The 9,652-nt window shown below is 44.4% G+C and overlaps 1 non-coding gene across 1 annotated transcript; it reads left to right on the top strand.

Moving 5' to 3' along the window:
• Nucleotides 1-2,716: 2,716 nt before the first annotated feature.
• TRNAS-UGA lies at nt 2,717-2,798 on the top strand. The gene has a single exon. It is a non-coding gene; the product is annotated as a tRNA-Ser (tRNA).
• Nucleotides 2,799-9,652: the final 6,854 nt, after the last annotated feature.

Below are 9,652 nucleotides of genomic sequence, written 5' to 3' on the forward strand. Positions count from 1 at the left end.
TATTTTCGGTGTTCATTAAACTGACTTGACAATGGATAAATAGATCGGAAGTTTCCCCACAAAAAACAAACAAACATGATTGAGTCCTTCATTATATTCTCCTTTCTTTTCGAGATCACAACATGATTTTTTTAAAAGAAAAGATCACTACATAGTTGAGTCATGAGTCCATTATACTACTTCCCTTTTGATTTATTTTCTCTGCAGGGGAACATACATCATTTGCACAACAACAAGAGCAACAAAAGACACATTTCAAAGAGCTACGCAGCTTACCTGCTGCACATACACTGCAGGGTCCTGCAGATCGATGCATGGAGTTGCTTTCGACCTCCTTTATCTGGGGGAAGCTAATCTAATGATCGCCATTAAAAAGCCTAATGGTGTCGTTAACTTGTTAATGGAAGTGGGGTTCGATTCGTACACTGCTTACACACAGGGGTGGACCGTGCATGGAGCATCAATGCAGTACTGTGGTCGATGAACTGTCATCGGATGGTCTTTAAAGAAGGCCATCAGCTCTTTTGTTTATGTGTGGATTAGCGGAGGGCAGCTGGACTTTTCACCTAACGGCACGCTGGGCCTTCAATGCTTGCAGGGTCAGGGCACGACACTGCCCACTTAAGAATGCTTGTAGGAACAACTAATTTAATCAATTGGGTCAAAATAGAGCAGGGTCTAGGCCAGTTGCTCGCACGTAAGGTCGACAAGGAAATTGAAGAGGGATCTCATTTTGTAGTCAGTGCAGCTGCTGCTGTCCGAGGATTCAGGATGGGCTAGATGTGAAGAAACTTTTGCATGACAGCTCTTGGGGTGACTGCATCATAAGGTTGGAGCTACCAAGTTGTAAGACAGAATGCTCTTCAGGTGTGACTAAAATTTGATTGAAAATCTAGGGCATGGAGGGTAAAACCTCATTTTCTGGAGCATTAGGCTCCATGTTGTTTCTCTTAAATCATTTTATGTACCTGTGGAGGTGGCATTTCATTCATGCGCTCTTCGAATTCCGGCATTTCTTTTAGTCCTTATTACAAATAAAATTAAGTTAAGGTGCCATGAAGGTTGGTCATCTTTTTTCTCTCGTGCAAAAAAATTTATTAGATTTTATTTAGATCTAAATCTATGTCAATCTTGATCTAACATCCAACGAGTATAACCATGTTTCTGGCAAATGTGCATCGATGCGTGTTATTTAAGCACCAAGTACTACAAATTAGAAACATGGCGTCCTTACAGATAAGACCCGAAGGTCTACAACTTGCAGATAAAAGCCAAACAAGAAGAAAATATAACATCGAGGCTAGAAAAAGAAGTTCCAAGACGAACGAGGAACAGCGAATCTGAACCTAGGTCTGCCCCGCTCGCTTTGATGTGCGCACGGTGCCATGCATAGTTCCGTGTTGCCTTGTTGTGGATAGATGATACTCCTACCACATCCATCGCGAAAAATGTGAATCTTTTTGGGTTCCCGATTCTTGATGCAAGTAAGATAGGGCCTAGGAGTAGCCCGACATGGGGATGACAAAATCTAGGTCGTCCGTTCATTAATGATCTTGCGCACATCCAAGCTAGGAGTAGATCATTAGACCAACGACATTCATTTCTTTACCTCCAGAGTGTGCCTGACGGTGCACTTGAAGGATTCACTCCTCTGGTAATCCACTGGAGCAGCAGGCCCTCTGTTTATTCCTCTCCCTGCCCATGCCATTGCCGCCCCACCGGCGCACCGCCCTGCGTTCGTTCTGCCGCCGTGAATCTGTAGCCATCGCCTCGGGAACAGCAGGGCCGGCCCGCCGGCCGGCAGGAGCAGGCGGCAGTTGGGCGGGCGGTTAAGCAGTTGGTTAGGGATTGAATGCTGCAGCAGCAGCATGAGCCAGTAGCGGCACGTAGCGTCCGGTGACACGAAGCGAAAGGCGACGGCCGATGGGGCCGGCGACGTGGAGGTAAAGAGGGATGGAGCCGGCGATTCGACATGGCTGCTGCGTGGAAGCAAAGCAAGGCAAAGCTAGCTAGCACGGCAGGAGAACGATGGCGTCTGCAAACAATATACTCCTGCCATATCTATCTCCTCGGGAATGGCAGAAGCAGGGGAAGGAGATCGTGAGAGTAACTGTTGTCCACGAGTAGGCGAGCGATCTTCTGTTTCCTTTTAATTTTTTAGAGGAGCAGCAGGCGAGTAATCGTTCGCTGTAGAGGTTCATTCGGTTATCCTCTGTCTCAACGTACAGTTTATATTTCTGAACATGTAAGTTTGAGCAGAGATGAGTGTTCTTCGGTACCGCAGGTGGCTCTGGCGACCTACAGGTTTGCAAATGTGACCGACACAACGCACGCACGAGAAAGATAATCCTCGGCTAGATGGACTACGCTCCTCGATCGATTCAGTTTAGTCGTCGGTAAAAAGTTGATTATTCGAAATTGCTTGCGCTCTTCCGTAAATGATGATGTGTTGTAATAGCTTCCTTGTATATGGTTCCGCTCCGGGGTGCAATGGATCAATCGCTTCGAAGCACTCTGAACAGACTAGAGTGTACGATATCGGAAGTTCTGTCGTCCAGACTTTTTTTTTTTGAGAATCTGTCGTCCAGACATTTGATGTTCTTCTTCTCTCTTTCCCCTCCGACTCGGCCTTAAGGCCCATTTGGCGCTTGGGCCGGCCCAGAGATGTATTATGCCAAACATTGTTTAGCTCGTCAGTGCGCTTATAAACCGATTAGTCGATATGTCCGAGTGGTTAAGGAGACAGACTTGAAATCTGTTGGGCTACGCCCGCGCAGGTTCGATCCCTGCTGTCGACGCTTATCTTTTTTTCAACTTTTTATTTCGTTTCTGCAATCCCCACTTGCTTTTCTATATCAGCTATATATAAGTGCATACGCACAGTACATATGTGCTTTCACCATCCATGCTCTCTTTTTTCACGCGGGCGGCATACGACCTCACCTTCAGGGATGACTTACAGGACATCCACGTCATCCCTATTTGGTCGTCGGTTATCTTTTTTCAACTTTTTATTTCGTTTCTGCAATTCCCACTTGCTTTTCTATATCAGCTATATATAGGTGCGTTTCTGCAATCCCCACTTGCTTTTCTATATCAGCTATATATAAGTGCGTACGCACAGTACATATGTGCTCTCACCATCCATGCTCTCTTTCTCCACGCGGGCGGCGTACGACCTCACCTTCAGGGATGACTTACAGGACATCCACGTCATCCCTATTTGGTCGTCGCTTATCTTTTTTCAACTTTTTATTTCGTTTCTGCAATCCCCACTTGCTTTTCTATATCAGCTATATATAGGTGCGTACGCACAGTACATATGTGCTCTCACCATCCATGCTCCCTTTCTCCACGCGGGCGGCGTACGACCTCACCTTCAGGGATGACTCACAGGACATCCACGTCATCCCTATTTGGTCGTCTCTTATCTTTTTTTAACTTTTTATTTCGTTTCTGCAATCCCCACTTGCTTTTCTATATCAGCTATATATAGGTGCGTACGCACAGTACATATGTGCTCTCACCATCCATGCTCCCTTTCTCCACGCGGGCGGCGTACGACCTCACCTTCAGGGATGACTCACAGGACATCCACGTCATCCCTATTTGGTCGTCTCTTATCTTTTTTCAACTTTTTATTTCGTTTCTGCAATCCCCACTTGCTTTTCTATATCAGCTATATATAGGTGCGTACGCACAGTACATATGTGCTCTCACCATCCATGCTCCCTTTCTCCACGCGGGCGGCGTACGACCTCACCTTCAGGGATGACTCACAGGACATCCACACCATCCCTATTTGGTCGTCGCTTATCTTTTTTCAACTTTTTATTTCGTTTCTGCAATCCCCACTTGCTTTTCTATATCATCTATATATAGGTGCGTACGCACAGTACATATGTGCTCTCACCATCCATGCTCCCTTTCTCCACGCGGGCGGCGTACGACCTCACCTTCAGGGATGACTCACAGGACATCCACTCCATCCCTATTTGGTCGTCGCGAGTCCCTACTGCTGTCGACGCTTATCTTTTTTCAACTTTTTATTTCGTTTCTGCAATCCCCACTTGCTTTTCTATATCAGCTATATATAGGTGCGTACGCACAGTACATATGTGCTCTCACCATCCATACTCTCTTTCTCCACACGGGCGGCATACGACCTCACCTTCAAGGCTGACTCACAGGACATCCACTCCATCCCTATTTGGTCGTCGCGAGTCCCTACTAGGGTCAGGATCTTCGCCTGGCTTCTGTTTCGAGGTCGACTAAATTGCAAAACAAACCTCCTGCACAAGCATATTGTCTCTGATGCCGTCTGCCCAAGATGTGGCTTCGATGGTGAAGATACATCTCACATCTTCCTCAACTGCCCCCTAGCCCAGCGCATCTGGCTAAGGCTGGGTTTCACACCCAGCGGTGGCATCGAGGATCTTTGGGCTTGCCCCACTCCAGCCGCTATGGATCACCGGGTTTGGAACTCGGTACTGCTCATCACTCTTTGGAAAATTTGGGACTCTCGGAATGCCATGACTTTCAGGCAGCAAGACCACCACAGCATCACCACTCTCACAAACATAGTACAAGACCTTATGCTCTGGACTCACCGGATGAGAAAGCCAGAAGAAAAACAGGCCGCCTCCTTGGCGTTCTTACCTGTCCTCACGTTTACACGTGCCTATGTAATTCACCTCTTTGTAATCACTCGCACGATGGATTGCAAAGATTGAGAAATATATTCAGGTGGGGAGCTCCCCCCGGTGATTTTTCAAAAAAAAAAGCATCCATGCGCCCATGTCCATGTCGGGAGATTAGATTCTGAACCGCTCCAGGGTTTTATTCCCCGTTTCTGCAAGGTATCGGGCATGCGCAACAGAAGAACAATGGTGATATGTTGTGTGGAGGTATCGGTGCTCGCTGTTATGTGTCGGCTGCTTCAAAGCCGTAAAGGTTGGCTTCTTCTTCCTCAAAGACTCAAAACTCGCATCTGTCCTCTTCAAGACACCTGTCCTGACTCACTTCTTCCCGAGCTGCTCTCCTCTGTTCCAACTTACTCCTTTCGAAAGTGATCTAAACGCTTTTATATTTCTTTACAGAGAGAGGACTTCAAAGAGTAAATAAGACACACACACACACAAAAAGGAAGTGGCGGCACAACAACTCAACCAGTTTTTTTTCCAGATAATCTTGCAAAGCTTTATTCCGTCGTCACAATAAAATTCAACGGGTTGGCCTAGGCAAGCATGACGGCCACCCCCCCAAATTAAGGGCATGATGATTGTGTACATCGAAATTCAGGGTTGTAAACTCATGTCTAAAAATACATAATAAAAAAGCTGAAGATTGTCCTGTTATTTCGGCATCTATTATTTTAATAGTAAATGCTTTTGAATAGGTGTTGATCAAGAAATCGAGTAAGGAACATGAATTGGTTTCTTCTAAGTGTAGATCGGGTCTTACTCTCTCAAGTCCCAAAGTATCAACAAGTTTGAGTGGAGGGATTGAGAATATTGAGTAAGGGTCGAGCCCATGGGAGTGCGAGCTGTGTGGCCTTCAGTTTTCTAAATTGTAGTGCGGCCCATTGAGCTGGCCAGTCATTGGCATGCAACTTAATTGGCTTATGGGCAACACGCACAAATGTGTGATGAAGCAGCAGACCACCCGATTGCCTGATGTGCCAATCCCCCGTCCAGCCATTCATCTCGAGGAGATGTAAGTCTCCAGACTCCAAGGCTCCAGTGGAAATTCCATCTCTTTGTTTCCTTCTTTTCCTCTCTGGCATCGATCAATCCTTTGTTAAGTACAACAACACCATGAGCTTCCTCTTCTTCCCGAACCAACTAACGATGGCATGTCGACATCATAGTTTTTTTATTCTAGAACTACTAGGGAACCCTAGTAGTAGCCCGGGTTTAATGCCCACTAGTAACACGGGCAGCCGCGCTACCAATAAGGCTCTACAGCTATTACTTTAGCAGTAGCGCGTGCGACAAGCGCTACTGCTAAGACACATAGCGGCAACGCTTATTCTACCCCGCGCTGCTGCTAATCTAGATAGTTGTAGCGTGTTTACTTTCCATCGCTACTAATACTTTTTTTTCATTTTTAGTGTATTTATATGCCGTTATACAAATTTTGGTACAATACCAATTATGAGGTTTATATCATTATGTCCATAACAGTGTGTCAAATGAAGATTGATTAGGTTCAAGTGGAGGCAATATATGGTGCATGTCAAAAGTATACTACTAATCCAAACTTGATCTAGTTTGGACTAGTAGTACTTTCGATGTGCACCACATGTTGCTTCCACTTGAATCTAATCCGCGAGCACAAACTATTTAATCATCATCATAGTCATTACCACCGACAGTATTTATTTAATCACCATAGTCATAGTGTAGCACATCATCATCTTCAAACTCATTCTAGCTAACTAATCACCACCAACACTAGATGCGGTAGCTATCTAATCACCACCAATACTAGTTAATAATAATCATCATAGTCATTACCACCAACACTAACTATTTAATCATCATAGTCATAGTGTAGCATATCATCATCTTCAAATTCATTTCTAGCTAGCTAATCACTCATGCTGCTCTCTCTCAGGTAAAATAATATAAAACATGTGTAGCTCTCCTCCTTCATCAAGTTGGAGCATGCAGATGAACCTGTCTCCTAATCGTAAGATGCGCTTCTGATTGCTGCCCCCTAGTACTTCTCTGCGATCGTTCACAATTTTGCTCCAGTCTTTCACTATTAAGCATTCCTCGCTATTAGAAATCCTGAATGCACTAAAGTGCATTGTAGGATATCTTGGTCGTAAGCTAACAATATTCATAGTACCTTTAGTCTCGATCCAATTAGGCACAACATTTATCGGGAGTCCCTGTTGAAGAACATCGTATAGTAACATACTTAGCAATGAAGTTTAGCTTAAAAAATAATGTATGCAAAAAATGCACTGAGGACAAATAGTAAAAATCTTACCATTTTTCCTAAATAGATGTGACTGTAGTTCAGTATGAACACTATTGGTCGCACGTTTTGAGTACTAACATTTCTAAGTGCAGGAAGAAAATTTGTCTTGAAAGTATGAAGATCGTCAAGCCATGAAACATAATGACTTATCTCTTCTCAGTTTAGTTCAGCCCTGGGACAGTAGTAGGTCCTGTCTACCAAGCGCTGGACATGTTTGCTTGAACGGAAATAAGCTGACAATAGAAATTAGTTGTCAACTATTTTTGAATAAAAAATATTAAAGACATAAATATGGTTGAGAAACTCACATAATGGTATAACTGGAGGCGTCTGCACATCGACCCAGATGTCGATATTACCTTCAATATCATCTTCCGGATGAATATCAAAGGTGATAACCATGTCAGACTCAAATGCATAAGTCATGCATAGTACTTGCCAAGTTTTGCATCCAAAATAGGTGTAGTCGTCTGCGTTGTATAATTTTGCGTGGAAAATACGACCATGCTCGGTCTTCAAGTAAATTCTCTTTACCTCCATAGTACGACTGAAACCTATCTTATCCAAGACAAAAACTCTTGCATGGCAGGGGATACGCTAGTAGAATAGTAAAAAAATTAAATTATAATTTGAAGCAAATGAAGGAGATGTCATGCTTAATTACGAAAAAAGACTTGCCGTTGTGACTTACTGTATCCACTTCGTAGTTCTCGTCCAGTTTGATGCTGAAGCGCCTATCATCATCTAGGAAGATTCCGTCGCATAGGCCGCGCTCGTCTTCGCAGTATTTGCAAATACCGAAATCCTTTTCGTCGTCAGACATTTCCTATGTTCATAGTTGAAACATTAATTGAAAATCAATCGAAGACAACTACCAGGATACTCAACACACAAATCCGGGGCACTCGATATTTCCTACATATTCTGGCACAAGTCATGCCAAAATTCACGGAAAAATCCGGCATGACCTTTGTTAAAATAGGACATATCGAGCGCTTGAAATTTGCCGAAACGGAAATGAATCAACACTTAGGCAAAACATAGGCCACTCGGAGGTGTAACCTGCAAACAAGCACATATCCTATTTGAGCAACAGAAGATATACACTTCAAAATATCTTATAGGACTCATATTGTCATGAGCATTCAATAAGCAAAATCAAATCGTAAAATAAAATAAGTATTTAAATTAGCATGTATTCAATAAGCAAAAGTAAATCATCTCATGCATCCGTACATCGTCGAATATTATCACTAATATATCCCGAATAGTATCATACATATAACATCACTAATACAACTAAAACCTTAGCGCACGACGGGTATCGGCATGGGCGGTGGACACCCACAGAGAAGGAACCACCACAGGATCATAGCTTCAGTGAGATCCCTGGAGAACCTGCTAGGTATTGGAGAACTTGTGCTCCAACGTAGCGACGGACGTGCGCGTCCTCCTCACTGACACGGTGACGCACCACCTCCGCGGGGTCCACGAGCCTCTGGACCGTCACTGGGCCGCGCGACCGCCACCAAAGAAGGTTCGGATCAACGACGGGCTGACTCCTCACCAACTTGCGCCCCCCGGTAGGTAGCGCCTCCCAGTACCACTCCGGTGGAGCCCAGTCCCGAACATGACCCATCTGATGACGTAGGTGTCCTCCGCCGACTCGACGACGAGGATGCGGGATAGGCATCGTCGACGTCGATGCGGGAATAATTGCTTTAACTAAAAAAGTAAACTAGTTCTATTAATTTTCGTATTAAAAATAAAATAGTTGTATTAACTCAACTAGTTCAATTAAGCACTTACTATAAATAAAAATAAACTAGTTTTTACTAAAAATAAACTAGTTCAACTAGTTATATTAATTTTCTTACTAATTCTATTAAACACTTACTAAAAAACAGTAAAAAAGACTAGTTAGATGAACTCTAAAATTTAACCCTAACTGATCAACTCTAAAATTTAATGAACCCTAACTAATTTGATGAACTCTAAAATTTAACCCTAACTAATTTGATGAACTCTAAAATTTATTGAACCCTAACTAATTTGATGAACTCTAAAATTTAACCCTAACTAATTTGACGAACTCTAAAATTTAACCCTAACTAATTCGATGAACTCTAAAACTAATTCTATTTAACAACTACTGCCATAATTAGCATCTAATTTGATGAACCCTAACTAATTAGATGAACTCTGAAATTTAACCCTAAGAAACCTAGCTAGGCAGAGGTAGGGGAGGAGGAGGGCGTGCTCACCTCGGGCACCGGCGGAGTTAGAGAGAGGGGCACGCGGTGTCGAGGTCGGGGGCGGGGTTGGGGTCGGGGCGGCGGGCACACGACGGAGGGCGGCGATGTAGGGGGCGTCGAGGTCGGGGTCGGGGGCGGCGTCGAGGTCGGGGTCGGGGTCGAGAGCGGCGTCGAGGCTGTGCGGAGAGCGAAGAGTCACGCGCGGCGGCCGACGGATGCAGGGCGGCGACAGCGGGGGAGTAGGGATTTGGGGGAAGTGGCCGTGGGGGAAGAACGAACTGCGCGGTTAAGTCAAAAGTAGCAGTAGCACGTTCCAGGAAGTGCGCTGCTGCTACGATAGCTATAGCGTGTTTTTTAACAAGCGCTACTGCTATTCCTTTCTCTTTTTTTATTTGCTTTCCATTTAA

Source organism: Triticum urartu, unplaced genomic scaffold (genome assembly GCF_003073215.2).
Source record: "Triticum urartu cultivar G1812 unplaced genomic scaffold, Tu2.1 TuUngrouped_contig_117, whole genome shotgun sequence".
NCBI classification, from domain to species: Eukaryota; Viridiplantae; Streptophyta; class Magnoliopsida; order Poales; family Poaceae; genus Triticum; species Triticum urartu.